Source organism: Hippoglossus stenolepis, chromosome 22 (assembly GCF_022539355.2).
Source record: "Hippoglossus stenolepis isolate QCI-W04-F060 chromosome 22, HSTE1.2, whole genome shotgun sequence".
NCBI classification, from domain to species: Eukaryota; Metazoa; Chordata; class Actinopteri; order Pleuronectiformes; family Pleuronectidae; genus Hippoglossus; species Hippoglossus stenolepis.
In genome coordinates this window covers 2947019-2964705 of record NC_061504.1, presented here as the reverse complement: position 1 = coordinate 2964705, position 17687 = coordinate 2947019, and the positions used below count along the sequence as shown (strand labels likewise).

Sequence of the window (17687 nt, the reverse complement as noted above, 5' to 3'; positions counted from 1 at the left end):
CGGTGTGTGAGAGAGAGGGGGGGGGAGAGTGTGTGGGTGTGTGTGTGAGCCTGCCACGTCTCTCCCGGTGCCCTTCCACTCTCCTTTCACTCACTGCGTTCCGCGTATTATCCATCCTCAGTACGAATGGGGGGGATGCTGACAGGAGGCAGCGGTGAAAAGTGGAGGATGCGCAGGATCAAGTCTCCTCGCCCAGCGGGAGCACGCACCTCCACATAAGCCCTCAGATGTGCGCAAACGAGGTATATAATAAGGTAATATAATGACAGCGCGGACCCCGAAGCCCACTCCTCCTCCACACTGGCGGCGGCCGCGTTTAACCACCGGAGTGTCGGGATGGTTGGAGGAGAAGCCAAACGCGGAGCTTTACGCGCAGCCTTAACGCGTTTAAAGTCACAACCCCAAACCCAAAGAGGACCGCACGTACCTTGAAGTAGAGCCAGGGATGCCCAAAACAAATGCTGCAGAGTGTTTGTGAGGCGGGTCGTCTTGACTTCTCTCGACTTTCGAACCAAAAGTGTCCACGGGGCAACTTTCTCTCAGCGCTCGCCAAACTCCAGGTTGTCTGCAGAAAAAAAAACTTGGCGACAAGGAGTTCTGGGAAAAAAAAAAAAAGTTGCGCAAGTTGTTGGGATGTCGGATCCCCCTTCCCCGGTGCGTCCCGTGCCCGTCTCTCAGTCTGTCTCTCCTCCTCGCGTCTTTCCTCACCCTTCGCCTGTCTCCCCGCAGCCTATTGCCTGTGTTGCGCGCCCGTGTGTGCGTTGCGTGCCTCTCTCTGGTTCTCTGGCAGGAGGAAAAGCGGCGGAGAGTCGAGCCTCCTCTCCTATTTAAGCCCCTCCACCAGGTCCCCAGTCAGCAGCACACTCCAGCTCATCCAAGAAGCTGACAAGCACCGTTAGGGAAGGCAGCGCATGTTGCTCTAATGGACCTCATTAAGCTCTACTTACAGATGTTCTCTTAACATAATTGATCTGCAGCGAGTTGAGAGGACGGCAACCTATTCCCCAGCCCCCAATTATGGCCCGGTAATTAGATCCCCAACCTCCAGCTCTCCACACTCACCCTTCTAACATTCCGAAATATCAAAGTATCTTTCTCTCAAAGCGACCGCCCCCCATCCCCCATCCCTCCCATCCCTCCCCCTCTACCACCTCACCTCCATGTCTCCCCTCCCTCCCCTCCCTGCCTCCCACCCATAAGACACTATTGACAGTCAGATCTGCTAACCTTTGTAGTGTAGCAAGACTTAGCAGTGCACTGACTCCAACTGACAGAGCTCACTCACTCCTCCTCTCTCCCCCCCTCTCCTCTCTCTCCTCCACTCTTCTCTCTATCTCTACCCGTTGGGAGACAAGAGTGAGTGGCACAGATGGGGAAAGAAAGAAAGAGAGGGAGAGAGAGAGAGAAAAGGAAGGGAAGGGGAGGAAGAAAAAACAAACAAGTTAGCACTTTCCATAACGGTTGTAATGATAATATCTGTCAGGGGAAAATCCTTTTTTTCCCCCGTCGTGTCTTTTATCTTAAATAATTCCTGTGATGGCAACTTTGAGCGGGTGGGGGTGAGTGGGGGGTGGGGGCTGCTGGGAACCGGTGAAGAGTGATAGTGCAGCTTTTATAATGCCAATCAGTGCCACTCCTATCACCCATCCAATTAGCCAGCCTGCTAAAACAGAAAGCACTTGACACATATTTGAAAAAAAGCTGTTTGTGACGAGGTGCCATCAAGTATTTTTCCGAGCGGGCGCTGTTGGATAAAACGTTCACACATATTTACTCTGTATGTTGTCACATTTGTACTGCACACCAATTTTTCTTCTGCACGTCTGGATGCATGACCCAGATTGAAATGTTTCTTTCTGTGCATGTGTGTTTCTGCAGTCGTACGCATCAGCATTATCTCCCTGACCAAAGGACAAATATCTTCAAATGTGACGGTGACAGAACACAAGTATGCTTCATGTATATTCTATAGAAATGACGCGTATACTGTATGTTCTGTCACATATGTTCTGTCACATAAGCTTGCTAATATATCAGCTTGTCTGTTGTTCAAGGTGTTTTGTCATTTCACTGATGTCTAACTGTTTAAGTTATAGGCCCATATAATTTTAGTTATAGGCCTATATATAATATCACCTCTCTCTCTCCCTCATATATGGTTGACAAGAACAACACACATATAGTTTTTTTTACGACTGACACCATCCTTAAATACTTACTAAAGCACTGAATGTAGATTAAGCCACCACTTGAAATAGCCCCTAATAAATGCACTGGCTCCTCCGGTTTGAGGAACTATTGTCAAAAACCGCAGTGGCCCTGTAATTACAGAGCTTTCAAAAGAAAGGGAAAAACATTGAACACAAGAGGTAAGAGGAAGGTAAAAAAAATTTGAAGGATATCAGAGTTATAACAAGGTCTAGAGTTATGAAGCAGATTGTAGAGTATAAGAATTAAAGAAGCCGTGTTTAGGATTTAGTGGCATCTTGTGGTGAGGTTGCAGATTGCAATCAACTGAATACCCCTTCACTAACCCTAGGGTGGCCTTCAGGTAACCTAAAAACAAGAAGACGAGATAAAGAATAAGGAGGAAATACAATAGATAGGTGTCACATAAAAGCAAATGACATCTGCCTTTAAAGGACCACTGCGTGTGGTTTTAAAGGAGAAATTGAATATAATAGTCATAGTGTTGTTTTCATTGGTGTAATCACATGAGCCAAGAATTAATGATTTTAAAAGCAAATAAATGCTGCAACCAAAAGCCGCTGATGTGCATTTCAACACTGCCACACATCTGTTGGCAGACATTTAGCAGGAGTGAGTCTTGTACCTGGCAGCATGCAGACGGTTTGTTGCATTGCAGTGTGGGACTCTGGGTCCAGGTCTGAGAGGGGTCATACCTCGCTGCCATTTGCTGCCAATTCATGACACACCGTGCATTTTCATATCATCCTATATGTAAAATATAATGTTTAAATTGATATGGAGGATTTGATCCTTGATCATTTATTTCTGGGGCCAGCGTCTGGCCTGTGAAAAGAGAAGAAAGAATTAGATCTGTGATCAGACACTTTGCTTTATGGATGTTTACATCTTGAGGGATAAAAGACAATCGTAATTTTGAAATATTCCTCATTAAAATTTGCAGCTGGCCTTGCCAGATGGGGTCTAGCTTTTTTTTCAAATACATCATTGTGCCTTTTCCAACATTCAGAAAGAGGAATGCAGCACCTAGCTGTGGTTTGTTTGACTACAATTTACTACAGTCTAAAAAATAAACAGCTAACAATGATGCATTAATACAAATAATTAATGGTTACTGTAGAACAATTTCAAGGCCATATACCCTGTCCACTGCTAACTTGTGTCTGTAGAGGCTTGTGGCTGGTTGGAGCTGTTATGAAGGACAGCACTGCATGTTGACATGGATCATCTGACCTGGTTGTACATCAACTGTTTCCTCACTATTGCCCTTCCAACATTTGAGTTTAAGGTATCTGAGATTAGTGATTGGACTGTATGGAGCTGTATGTATATTCTAGGCGAGCTGGTAAGATTTGGGCTAAATAAACTGGAGGGCCAAAGGGCTTGCTGGCAAACTTAAACATCAGAATGTTATGGATGGATCCCAGCTCTGCAGTTGATGAACAAGCACAGAGGGAACTCTCAGATGACATAATTCATTTCCAAACAGTATTCGCAATGAATGCGTATATAAAAACACAGGACAATCACTTAAAGGTTCAGTGTGTACAATTTAGTGACCTCTGGTGGTGAAGTTACATTTTGCAGCTGAATACCCCTCACCTCACCCTCCCCTTCAAAATATGAAGGAGAATCTGTGGTAGCCTTCAGTTGTCATAAAAACTCAAAAGGTGTTTAGTTTGTCCAGTCTGGGCTACTGTAAAAAACATGGCGGCCTCCGTAGAGAGGACCCACTCCTGATGTATATATAAAGTATTTAAATTCAAAGGGCCCAGTCAGGGTAAATAACACAACAATTTGTACAATTTAGATGAAACACACAGTTAACACATCACTATTATTATTTTATATCAAATTTCTGCCAATAGATCGCTTTCACCTAAATCTTACACACTGAACCTTTAAAAAGTGACACTACAACAAATGGAACAGCATAATTATACCTGAGGGGCAGGTGGACCTCCTCCAACCAATGTTCAGTGAGGATGATTTCAGATAAAACCTCTTCGGTCACGGATCCATTTCTCTATCCGTCGCTTTTCTCTGTTCTTCTCCATGTTGAAAGGCTTCTAGGGATGACTCATGTTCTACTGTGACATGGTGCACGAAGCCAGAGCACATGTCCCAGAGCAGAACAGGAACATTGAACATAGAACTTAGAAAAAAGAGACAAGTATGATCTTTCTATCCGAGTTTATTATAGTGAACTCTAAAATCGACCTAATTTGTATACGTTTAAACCACAGATTTCCCCTCTAGGGCAATGCATATTAAATGTACAACAATTCTAATACAATTCACTTGCAGGAGTGGACACTGCTAAGCTGACCCAGTATGTGCAGAATTACATTACTCAGTAAATAAAGTCGTCATAGTTTTTTGCCCTCTTACATCACTAATATAACTCCACATATCCTTGTTCCACTGCAGAAGGATGGGGAACAACCCTTTGCTGACCGTCTTTATGAGAAAAAAAAATAACTACATAATATAGGCGGTAAGAAGAGGTGCTGTCAACCCCTGATTTTCAAAAATAACTTTTTATAAACACACTTGAAGGATATATTCTCTAGCTCAGTTTTTTTAACCACGCCAAAAAGGTTTGGAGCCTTCCACTATGTTCTTCTTCTTGGATCTGTATAATCAGAGCACAACAGAAAATGTTTTTAGGCAGACTGTTTAAAAGTCAAATGTTATGCAAATCGGGGTCAAGCCAACATTTACTAATGTAAGTATTAATTATGTGCGTTGCCCGCAGGAGGGGATTTGAATGGTAATTATTGAAAGCGTTATTGTGTCATTGCCGTATAATATATGATCATAAAGTCGAAGAGTGCAGCCACAGAGTGAAGGCCCAATGATACTGACTTACTGAAGACAGCAGACATGTTTGAATGGGCCTCTGTGAGCCGTTCAGCCAGCTTCACCTCCTGTTGGTGCATGTTGAAACATCTAATGAAGCCATTTCCTCTCCAGGACCACAGAGCTTCTCCGCGTCTCTCGCTTGTCAGTGCAACCTATATTGATACGATCTCTTTTGTGTGTTTTGTAATGGTGGTGTAGAGGCTCAACTGACCACAGGACATAAAACTGTCAGGACGAGAGCTACACAAGAAACAAAGTCATGTTGTCAAAAGTATTGCTACCACTGATTTCTGAGACAGTTGCTATAACTGGCTGATATAATTACAAATTACAGCATCGTTGCACCCCCAAATTGTTACTTTCTTTTCTTGTGCCAAAAGCCGTTAATGTATCAACACAAGACGTGTCCTGTAATTTTAAGAAGGTTGCTCCATTGTCCCGATGTTCGTGAACTTAAAGAGCGGGGCAACTTTGGTGCAGTTATTTCCAGACAGGAGTATATTTGATGCTAAGATGAAGTAGCCAGCTGGCACCCTCTACTTGAATGTAGGATGAGAGTTCCACTGCCAGACAAAGTGATTGTTTGGACAGAGATAAAAAAGAAGGGAATAAAGGCAAGAGAGCATTTAGCTTTCAGCACCACTGACATTGGCTGCCAATGTCATTGAGGCTGTCATCAACAGAAATAAGAGCAAAAACTAACGGCGGAAGCAAGCAGACACTAGTCTGATGCGGGGGTTGAATGAAGTGCTGGTGGATCTCATACTTCTCAAAGCGGTCACAGACATTGGAGGCTTTAACAGGAGCGTTGCCTATTCACTCTGATTTGGCTGTATTCTGGTTCCGTAGATTCACTTGTGCGGCATCAGAGGCAACTGCCGATCAAATTGTGTTTAAACAAATACTCAAACGCAAGGCAACAAATGTCAAAATGAACATGAAGAGAGGAGGCAGAGGCAGTTGGGGAACCTGGTTTCAGTTGATATGGTTTTTTAATATTGTATCCATCGAATGGACATGTAGCAATGCATGCTAGCAAGAAAACCAGCTGTGTTGTGTGTCCTGAGTTTGAAACTGCGGATTTTGACGAATGCACCAGCAACCAAACATCAAGCACAGCCACCGCCAAACATTAAAGCAATGCCTATGTGTGAGTTCTCAGTAAGGCTCACAAAGAGCAGCAAGTAAAATGTTGAGGGAGGAGTGTCAGGCCTTTGCATTTGATGATTATGACGTCAGTTGCGTCTTATCACCCCTCTGTGAAACCAGTTCAGTACACACAAGCTACTTCTGTTCCAAGGACTCAAGCATGGAAATGAAAGAGTACATGCAAGGTTCATAGAAAAATAAATGGGTAACACCATCGTGGTGGCCATTATCATCCCCATTGTCTGCAAGGATGTCGGCCACTGCCTCTGTTGAGATTACAGAGAACTTGGCCAGTCAGTTCCTGATCATTTCTCCATACAAGGGCATGATGGAAACACGTGACTCGGATAAATGCAAAACACCAAGGAGTTTAATCAAGCAATTAAAAGAGCTATATAAAATAAAGATTCCTGTGGAGGACGATGGTGCAGCACAAGACTTCCTCCTGACAAGAACAGCTGGTGCTTACCAAGGCCTGCACCATTCGCTGCTCTTCAACATATTACATCAGCACTTGGGTCATCTGACGGCGGGGAGAACATTTGACCACATTTGGGAGAGGTCCTATTGGCCTTAGTCCTCAATAAGTTGCATCATCAGATGGGCACAGAGTTTCAGAGCAGACTGACGGCTGGGCTGAAAGAACTGTCAGGCTTCCAGAGCTCCCACACAACATCCTACCACCTTCTGCAAGGGGTTAAAGGACTTAAATTTAAAGTGCGTTTACGGTGGACATTGCAGTTTATAGATCATTTATAGCATTGCTGTGTTGTTTGGGCTGGTGATTATGCATTTCTGTATCTGTGCTAGTAAGGATCAGTGGAGGGCAATCTGAGCGGCGATATTTCTCTTGCAGCAGAACAGCCCAACAGTTCTCAGTCAGGAACGATAGCAGAGCTGATGTACATTGGTTTTCACATGACAAAGGTGGGATGAAAAAGTGAATACACAGCCCACATACTGCATTATTGGATACCGAGCATTTATGTTATGTGCATTTCAGTTTGACGATTTCCGATGATGAATTTCTGACATTTGTTCAATCCCAATCACAGTGGTCCAGTGGTTAGCACCACACTCCCCCTGTGTGCAGCTGTGAACTCTACCTTCCTCCCACACTTCCCGCCCAGGGTTAGGTTAATTTTAGACTCTAAATTGCCCGTAGGTGTGAATGTTAATGGCTGTTTCTCTCTACATGTCAGCCTGTGATAGACTGGTAACCTGGGGACTGTGGCTCAGGAGGCAGAGAGGGTGGTCCTCTTAAGCCTAGTTCCCAATACAGGATTTTCAGCCTAATTTGCCGGTCACCAATGAGTTTTGCAACCGGGTGACGAAAGCCCCTGATTGGCAGAAAAGTGATGTATAAATCCATTTAGCATTTACCATTGCCTCCTGCCCAATGTCAGCTGGGATTGGCTCCACCCCCTTGCAACCAAGGATAAGTATAAATAATGGATGGATCCAAGCACACTATATGTGTATTGCTCTATCCATCTACTTTGTATGTAAAATCAATGTATAGCATCAGATTTATTAAGAGAAATGCCTCACAGCCCTGAACTAAAGGTTTTCTTAAACTGATTTAACAGTGAAAAAGAACAGGCCACTGGTATCATGGCAGCTGATGTGAGGGGTTTGTTGCAATCATAACAAATCTCTGCAACTCGGAGTGAATCACTTCACTGAACACTTTGACATTTCCTAGAGGACACTCTAGACTCCCGCTGCTGTCATTGTCCTTCCATTGTGGAGTCATCTCAGGCAATCCAGGAGCTTAAGGAGTGAATACCTCACTGTGGTCCTCCCCAGCCCCCACACACACACCCTCGTCCAGCCCACGAGGATGTCAGGAGGAGAAAGCCACTACACTCCCAACCAACAGAGCCTCTCCTTAAAGACACTCTCAGTAACGGCTACCAGTAGATAACCCTCAAGTGGGTATAGAATTTTAAGGACAACTTTTCCGTAACAGACCCATTTTTTTCTTTTGGCGGAGGAGAAGTGGCAGAACTAAGTTCCAGCTCACGTCTTGGGTAACATGTCAGAAGGGAGTTCTCATTTCTCAAGAATAGCCGGAGCCTGTATATCATCTTTTGACTCCACTAAGAGTTACTGGGAATACTGAATTCTGCGTCTATTCATTTAGCCGGATGGTTGGACTCAAGAGAGGACAGGGAATGGAAGAGCTGGCAGGATGTTGTTGACTTTGTTCTCTGACCTGGAGAAATAATAGACAGTGGCCGGCGACATGTGGAAGATGAAAACAGCATTCAGAGACCACAGCTTCATCTTCTGAAAAACGCTGAACATTCATATGTGATATTTACTGTATGATCTCAATGAAGCATCTATAAAAATGTCATGCCACATTGTGAATCAAAGACTACATCCACTCACTGGACCATTGTCTCTTCAAAGATTAAAGACTGCAGTCGAACACTTGAAATGGTCTATGTTGTGTATAGACTATGTACAGGTACATTGATTTAAAAAAAATGAATAGTTAGTTACGCCTTCAGACCTTATTTGTACTTACCTTCCTCCCATGTAGAAATTAGGCTTAATCACAATTTTATGTGAACTCAAATCATTATCCATGGCATTATTATCATTATTACAAGGATTTCTTTATTAATGATCGTTAAAAGCATGTATGTATAAACTATCCATGTGGGTTTGTATAAATACTCACTTCAATGTTTTTTATCAAGTATAGTGCACATAGGAACAATTAGATTAAAGACCAATTTAGAAAAACACAGCTCCAGGAATCTCCTGAAGCATAAGGTTTAAGATGCCAACCATCACAATCCACACTGTCCCTTCTCAAATCCAGCTAAGGATGTTGTCAGATGCTTTCCATGTCTCCCTGTCATATCTTTATCATATCTGGCTTTTAAAAAGGCATGAAATCCCAAAAAAGTTTGAAAAAGGAAAATATACAATATGAAAACCATGTAGATTTAGGTAAGATATTAAAGATATTAGAACTGAATTTTAATAGAGGGCCCTTCTGCACCAATTTGCCTCACAGGACTTAACAAGGTGGGGCATCCTGTGCCCCTAACCCTCAACAAGAGTAAGAAAAAAACTACCAAAAAACACCTTTAACAAGGACAAAGAATTCAAACAATATACAATTCGTCAAATCTAACCAAACTGAAACCAACTGATATACACTGTATTGGTTATGTCCACCACCGGGTCAAAGATTGAACACACATAAATGTTGTGCTTACAAGTGAAGAGGCTGACTCATGTAATCTGGAGCCATCTCAAAAGTGATATAATGATAGGTCATTATATCAGTGATTGTCTGTATATGTCACTTCAGACCTGATGATCACTGGTGGCCACTCAGGTCATGATGCACTTACAGACTGGGAACCCTCACTATGTTTCAGATTTCTATTTGTCACTGCAGTGATACATTATCATCTGTATTTAATACCACATCAGTAGCATAAATATAAAGTATTTAGTATAATTATACTGTACAATTCCAAAGCCTCAACATGAGGAAATGAGTATGAATGGATAAAACAATCAAGGTTTTCATTCTGTATACGTTAAAACCTGACATATCTTACTTGAAATATATTCCACTTAGTTACTACAGTAAAGTCAACATTTAAAACTGAATATTGTCATTGGCTGAGACCATAATTGATTACAATGGAAGCTAAAACAGAAGGGTCCAGGGGTCAGTACACTCCAAATGTGAGAAAACTATGAAACTATATTGTCTTCTCCCACTGGTGGTATCTGTATATAGTCGGACTTTAAGTGTGTCCAAGTTTATGGATATTGTATATGACTCCATACTTTGGAAGGGAGCAGTGGCAACAGGCTGCCCAATACACAGAATAATTATTAATATTAATATATTAATAGTGTCCAGAGGGACTATTTCATCAGGGTAAACCAGTTCCATTGGAAAATTGTCTCAGTCACATCTGTGGCTCAAGGATTTTTCCAGCTACCTTTAGCCCATCCTATTAACTTCCTTCGATTTGATAGGACCAGTTCTCTCTCCGTATCAACACTGCCTTCCCTCTGGAGGAATCATGCAGTGATCATGCAATGATTCATAATCCACCTGCTCACCGTTGTAAATGAATAATGTCATAGGCGAGGGAACATGTTAAAAGGAAATGACTCAGTTTGATGTCACGTGGGCAACAAGAGGATACTTCTGAAAAAAAGATTATACTCAGTAAATCTCAACTGAACATTCTTCTCACAAGAAAAAGCTATATGTTAAAATTGCAAGACACTGTCAAAGAGCAAATATGTATTTTTTTTTTTATTTCAAATGTAAAATTCAGGGACTTATTAGCCTAAAAAATTCAAATTAAAGGTACGTACATATGATTTCAAAATAATTTTATTCCAAATGTATTGTGACAGCCCTGGTCTCATGTGTTTTCCTGGCTGTTGCCTCTGTTGCAGGTGGTTTGCCCGCCTCTGTTGCTTAGTCTGCTATGCCCTAGTCTCCTGCTTTGTTTTGCCTGACTTCCTGGTTACTGGGAGACTCCGCCTACTCTTGATTGCTGACTCGTTGCAGTATAAAAGCCAGGCTTCATTAGGCTTGTTTGTACTTTTGCTTTCCACCACACAACACAAGCTACACACACACATGGCTTTCACTGCATCCCACACCTCCACCACACACTGACAACTGACTTGACATTTCATACATTTTGTTATTCTTTTGAATCCATAATTGTTTTGCTTTGATTAAAGCTTTCTGTGTAGTCCTCCCTTAATTGCTGTGGCCTACAACCAGCTGGTCATAACAGTATATTATTCTACACTCAGTATGAATGACTAAGTGAAAACTTGCCTTTTGACATTTTTGCACATTTCCCAAAATCCAGAAATCTCTCACATAAGTATTCAGACCCTTAAACTTAAATCTCCATCTGACTGGATTAGATGTGTCTTCAGGCCTCTCTGTCTTATAGGGTTTAAGTCTGGGCCTTGGCTGAGTTCTTCAGGTCACTGACGTGCTCTCTGGTGCATGTTTTCTTCTAAAACCTCTCTGTATTTGGCTTAATTCATCTTTGCCTAAATTCTCATCAATCTCCATATCCCTTCTGCTGAGGATCAAGCCCATAGCATGACACCGCCACCACCATGCTTCACCATATGAATGGTGGTAGCCAGGTACTGAGCAGTGACTTGTTTCCAGCAGACACACTGTAGTGCTTTGAGTTCTGGAGCCATTTTTTCCTCATTTACCTCATTCTCTCAGAGTCCTTTAAACATGGCACACTCCAAGTGGGCTGTCATGTGCCTTTTACACCAGAATAGCCTTTGTCTAACCACAACACATAAAGTCTTTCCAACAGGTTCTCCCATCTCTACAGAAAACTTCTGAAACTCTGCTACAGTGACCATTGGGTTCTTGGTCACGTCTATGACTTGTCCCTAAGAAGAGTCCTTCAAACTTCTTCCATTTGATACCACTGTGCTCCACTCAGAGCTTTAGAAATGGTTCCATACCTTTACCCTGATCTATGGCAGTGGGACCTTATACATACAAGCATGTGTCTTTTTATACTATGTCTAATCAATTCAATTTGCCACAGAGGCACTTCACAGGAAGTGCATGACTATAATTACAGCAAAAGTAATAATTTGGTAAATGAGAAATTGTAGTTTTTACTTTTAATGAATTTGTTTTCACTTTGTTATTATGGGTCATTGAGTGTAGATTAGTGGGAAAAAAATATATTTTATCCATTCAAAATCAAATTTCCAGTGTGTAAAAGATGAAGGCCTGAAAAGCTTTTCAAGCTGCTGCATTCCATTAGTATCTCAAAACAAGACATATGTCTACAAAGCCCACCAGGTGCATACAAATTTAAAAAATGTGCTCTTAAAATTTATAAACTGTGCAAACAAATTACAAATTCCTGTGCTTAAATGAACAGTTTATAATATTTGTGATTTCTTCAAATAATAACAACAGAGACAACATCCAACATGTATTCAAGTATCGGTGTCATTTACGTAAGATCGCTTCTGGCGTTTTATTCTGTGATGCAGCCCTGGATGCAGGTTCCAGCCGCACTGCTCAGCTTTGACTGCCTTCGGTTAGCTTCACATCAACAAAATGACTACTTAGCCTGATGTGGTAAATACGTACCAGCACTCAACACTAACATAGCAGCCGTCTGGCCTGGCTCTATGCATCAGTCTGACAGAAGCATGTTTAATACCACTAGTGCAGTGCCTGTTCCACACCTGCCTCTTTGGAATGGGCTGTTGGTTTGACCTGTGTTAATGTTCCAGAGCTGCTGACGAATTATTCCTTATCATTAGTGAGTCCTCCACAATCAGTTCTACAATATACCGTCACTTTTTATTGTTTGTGTGTTGGATGTTGTGTGCAGAGCCTTTTCAAAACAGTCTTTGGTGCAGAGTGAAGTTAGAAATATTTGTGTTCATCCTTCCTGGTTTATCTGCAATGAAGATTATAGTCAACGTTTTTTCTGTAAAATGAAACTGCAGTTTATTTATTATTGTTGGTTCTGTGGCTAACCCTGACCCTTTATTTAAAATGAATGCGATAAAGTTACATGGAACTTTACTCTGTAATTGAAATACATAAAGTGAATGTATTATGCGTAGTTTTTGAGTGAATGATATTTCATCAATGATAAAACTATTGAGAGCACATCAAATACTTTTGAGGATGATCAGAAGACAGCAGTCTGAGATGCAGAGATAGATTCGTTTTGCACTCACAGAATCTGCCAAGGCACTTTTATGCAGCTGTAATTGCATTTCAAATTTTTTTTATTCATTCATTTATTTATAACACACATTAATCAGCATTTGTAAATGTGCCAGCGTTCATCACCCAACCACTGCAGTGACTGTAGATGTTCTAAAAAAATAAATCAGTCGGATGACACCAATAGATCTGCAACAAGCTTCATTCTCGTCTATGGCTGTTAAAGTTTCCTGTCAGACAAATGAAGACACTTGGTGGTGCATGCTGGGAAGTAGCTTCACGCTACAGGATCTAACGGAATGACTCTTTGCTTTTGGGTCAAATCCCGAGCTTGCTCTTCTGAGATGACATGTGACAGACAAACTGCGGGAACTAAGACGACAGGGAACAAAAGAGAACCCTCTCCACAGTTCTTCCTCCAAGCCTCAAACATCAAACCGTCCAAGCGGGCTCTGAACACATGTCCTCAATGTATGAATCAGTTGCTGCATTGCATATATTTTTCAATAAGATGTTAATTTAACAGTTAAGTTAAAACTTGGACAGGTTTTATACGCTCGTGTTATTCCATCGATATTTGAGCACGGAGGGTTTAAAACTTAAAACATTTTTTTTCAGTGTCTCAGATGCTTTTTATGGTTTTGTCACGACTAATCTGAGACTGAATCTAAACTAGCTGATAGAATTTACAGCAATCTGTAGACTGATTACTATTTGAATTCATTTCTCGTGCCCTTAATTATTTTGCCGTGAATAAATGTCCACAAATCAGGGGAGTTCTGAGCATGATAATTGGAACAACTACGACCTGAGGACTGAGAGACAGTTCACCCAGCTAATATTCTCTACCGGGCTGGTATATTGTTCAAGTGACAATATCGAGTTTTGCTGTGATTTGTCTGATTTGTCTTGACTTGTTTTTAGTACAGCTGCTTTCAGACATGCACTGAACTCCGGATAATCTCCAGACAATGTCCGGAGGGGCTATATGTGAGAGCCTCCGGACTTCTCCCCCTTGGTAAAAAGTGGAGCGACGCTTGCATCCTGTCTATGTGCTGATCCGGAGATTTCTGCCTTGTTGAGAACGAGTGTGAGCGGAGACTCTCCCGCCGTGTTGTTCACGTGTGAAAGTCAACCTCCGGAGAATGTCCGGTACAAATTCTGCAGACATTCTCCCAAGATCATATCTCAAAACAGCTTATTCATTTCAAAAGGAGTGAAGAAATCCAGTCTCCAGATCGGGGAACTATAGGGCTGTCACAACATCAGAGTTTCACTTGATGATTATTGTGGCCAAAGCAATTAGGATAATATTAAGTTATAAAAATCATAAAAATAATGACTTCAGCATTGACAGAGAGAGACAGAGAGAGATGGGAACCAGTGAGGAATTGAATAATAACATAGGAGCGGAGGCATTTGATTGATCCGCACGATATTGCTCTCTTTCTATTGTTGTTATATGTAAATATACATGTTCGATGCCATTATACAGACAAACACACACACACATCGACAACATCTTAACACCGTCTGTATTGCATAACTTACATAGTAGCATAAGATGCACCTTTTGAATCGCATTTTTTCCGGCCTCTAATGATAACCTTGAACAATGCAATGCTGGTAATTGCTACATTATATCAATCAGTTCCATCCGGTGTGATTTCCTTGAGTAGCTTGGGCTGAAATTACTTATGTGTTCAGAACTGAGCATTTCAAACAGACTGCTGTATGCCTCAGCAGCAATCAATCATCCTTAATCCAAAACCAATTTACTCCGCCTGAAGAGGAAAATATCTTTTAATCTCTTGCCGACAATCCCTGATTGCAGTGCCGAGCTTCAGTTGACAGTCAAACTGTGCCGCTTAGTATGGGACGTTTATATTGGATTTGCAGTTGCCATCCTTACGCACACATGAATGAATAGCGAGTGCAATAGTAGATCAGTCTTTTCCCCTCACTGATGATGGGATATTACTTTACCCAACATCTTTTTACACAATCATGCGGTCAAGGTCATCACTTAAGGCCTAAGGGGGAAAAAAAGACACGCACACACAAACCATGTCCAGTCCATGGTTGCGTTTTTCAGCAAAACCACAGCCCCCCTTAAAGAACCCAACACTCATGTGGCTGTACTGGTCTTATTATCAGCAACCAGGTGGTTTGAGTTCAAATCCTTGTTGGAGCTGAACTATAATAATGTGTGCTGGGGAAACGTGTACATTTTACTCATATACACTTAGTCTAATTTAACAGCCGTGCATTAATGTTCCGTTTTTACGAGAGAGTTGTTGCTTCAACCATATGAGAACTGTGGAGAGGATTGTGGTGATATCCAAATGTCTTGCACTACACAGAAAGGTGTTTCAAATATTTAGCCTACACGTACTAAAGTGTTATGGAGACTTTACTCCCAAACTTGTCAACTTGCACCGGTTGTTTGTTATCTTGTGCATTGATTTCAAAATTCACTTTTAAAGCATTAAATGGCCTCACTCCTCACCACATCAAGGACTTATTAACCCCCTATGTGCCGTGGTGTTCACTTAGATCTGTGAATAGATGCTGGTTCCCACATCACAGATGGTGAGTAAGTGTGACCGGACCTTTGCTGATAGAGGCCTGAATCTGTGGAACACTTAACCCACTGAGATCAGACAGGCAACATCCTTTAGTATCTTTTAAATCTCTTCTAAAACACGTTTTTTGTTTTTTTTTATCACAGAGCTTTTACGATTGTTTGACATATCCTGTGTTTTATTTTGTCTGTAACTTAGTTTTATTCCCCTCAGTTTTATGAACTGATTGTCTGTCTCTTGATTGTTGTGGTTGCAGTTCATTTAATTTCCATGTTTTATCTGTTTCACTGAGAAAAGTTTTTTATTGTTATTATTCGTAGAAGTAGTATTTGTTTTAGTATTTATTAACTGGTGCGGCTATCATTTATATCATCATTATATCTATATCACTCTTTATATCACTCTTTTCTCCCCACCCCTCCTATCTCCCACATTATTATTACTATTATTATTATGTAAATAAGGTGGACATAAGAGAAATGCCTCACACAATAAAATTGCACCACTGCAGCTTCAAACATAACCATAAAGTTAAATCAATGAAATTGTCAAAAAGTAAACAGGATAGACTTCATAATTGCAGGGGTATTGCAGCCTATTAGATTCCATTAGTTTTAGCGACAGTAGAGTAGATACATTCTAAATAAACATACTGTAAATAACCCCAGGAATTTTATAAAGTTTCTTACCGAGTTGGTGGATGAGCAGTATTATTGTTAGGATTTGAGGAAAAGGTTTACACTCTAACTGCAGAAACAGGAGTCAGGAGGGACTTTGACTTCTCAACAGAATGAATGAATCAAATACTGAGAATGTGCAAAGAGTTCCAACAGACGTGATGTTCTGACCCGTGTGTTCTCCAGTGAAGAGGTGACTGGAGTCTGTGTGCGTGTGGAGGCAGTGGCTGGCTGATCACCGTAGTTTTTATGCCTCCATACAAAGTAATACGAAATATTGATTTAAGCTAGTTTGCAAAAAATAAAAGCGTGGCAGTGTTTCCTGTGGTGCTGTAAATTGAGCTGCTGCAACTGATGCTATCGCTAACCTGTCATAACCTCAGGGGTCACACGGGGACAAACATATCTTTTATTTTCATAGTTTTATTTTAAGGCGCGCACGCACGCACACACACACGCACACACGCACACACACACACACACACACACACACGTCAAAGTGTTCCAAGGCGCCACATTTTCACATCTGAACATGTCTGGATTAAAGATTTAAATATGAAGAGAAAACTTTAAAATATTCAGTGACATGCAGCCATCTGTTGTGGATTGGCCTTGTTTATATTGTCCTCCATCCTTCAAAGCAGACAGTTATACTGAATCCATTACCACTTCTAACCTCTGCCAGTGGAGCTGGAGAGATGTTTGATCATTCTGTCCATGTGTTTTGTCTCAGAAAATATAAAATTGAAAGAGTCACATGTGAGGGATCCCTCTCCCAGGACGGATACAAGTGCAATAGATGCTGCTAATCATAATATTTACAAGATTTAAAGTTTAAAGTATTTATACGAAAGACAATGAAACAGAGATGAAGGGGGCATGACAACTGTAATGATATTTCCAATATGGGTAGTATATGTGGATAGGAATATCAAAGCAATCTAGTTGTTTTCATAATCCACAATCAGCTGCCACCTCGATCTACGATCCAAGATGTGGCCGCAGCCGCGATCCTGGATCTGCAACGATAAAGCAGAAGGACTCCAGGGAAGTCCAGTCAGAAACATGTACTGACGAGACATTAATGTGATGAAGAGGAAGAGGAGGAAAGAGAAGCTCCATGTGTCATGAGTCCCCCGACAATGCAGGCCTATAGCACCTATAAGATCTGGTCTAAGAATCAGCTCTAACTATGAGCTTTATCAATGAGGAATGAGGCTCCTGCATTATTTACCTCTTTTGGACAAACCATAAGTAAAACAGTACTTAACTACTTAGCTGACAATGAGCAGTGTAAAAGGTTTGTGCCTCAATAAAAAACTGTGGCAGTCTTTTATGTAACTTAAGTGACTGTAGAGAAAACCAGCAAAAACTGGGATAATGATGTGAGTATGTGAAACCATAGACCCGTCTTTATATGTCAGGTGTGGTGACACAGGAGGAATTTTGCCATTTTTC

The 17687-nt window shown here is 41.4% G+C and overlaps 1 protein-coding gene across 1 annotated transcript in view; it reads right to left on the bottom strand.

The window, feature by feature from the left end:
• Window positions 1-1082, bottom strand: part of lmo3 (LIM domain only 3) — a 51833-nt gene extending 50751 nt beyond the window's left edge. Inside the window, exon 1 of the mRNA XM_035146924.2 lies at window positions 428-1082. The gene's annotated coding sequence lies outside the window, so the exon portion shown is untranslated. The remainder of the gene's footprint in view (window positions 1-427) is intronic.
• Between the last annotated feature and the right edge of the window lie 16605 nt (window positions 1083-17687).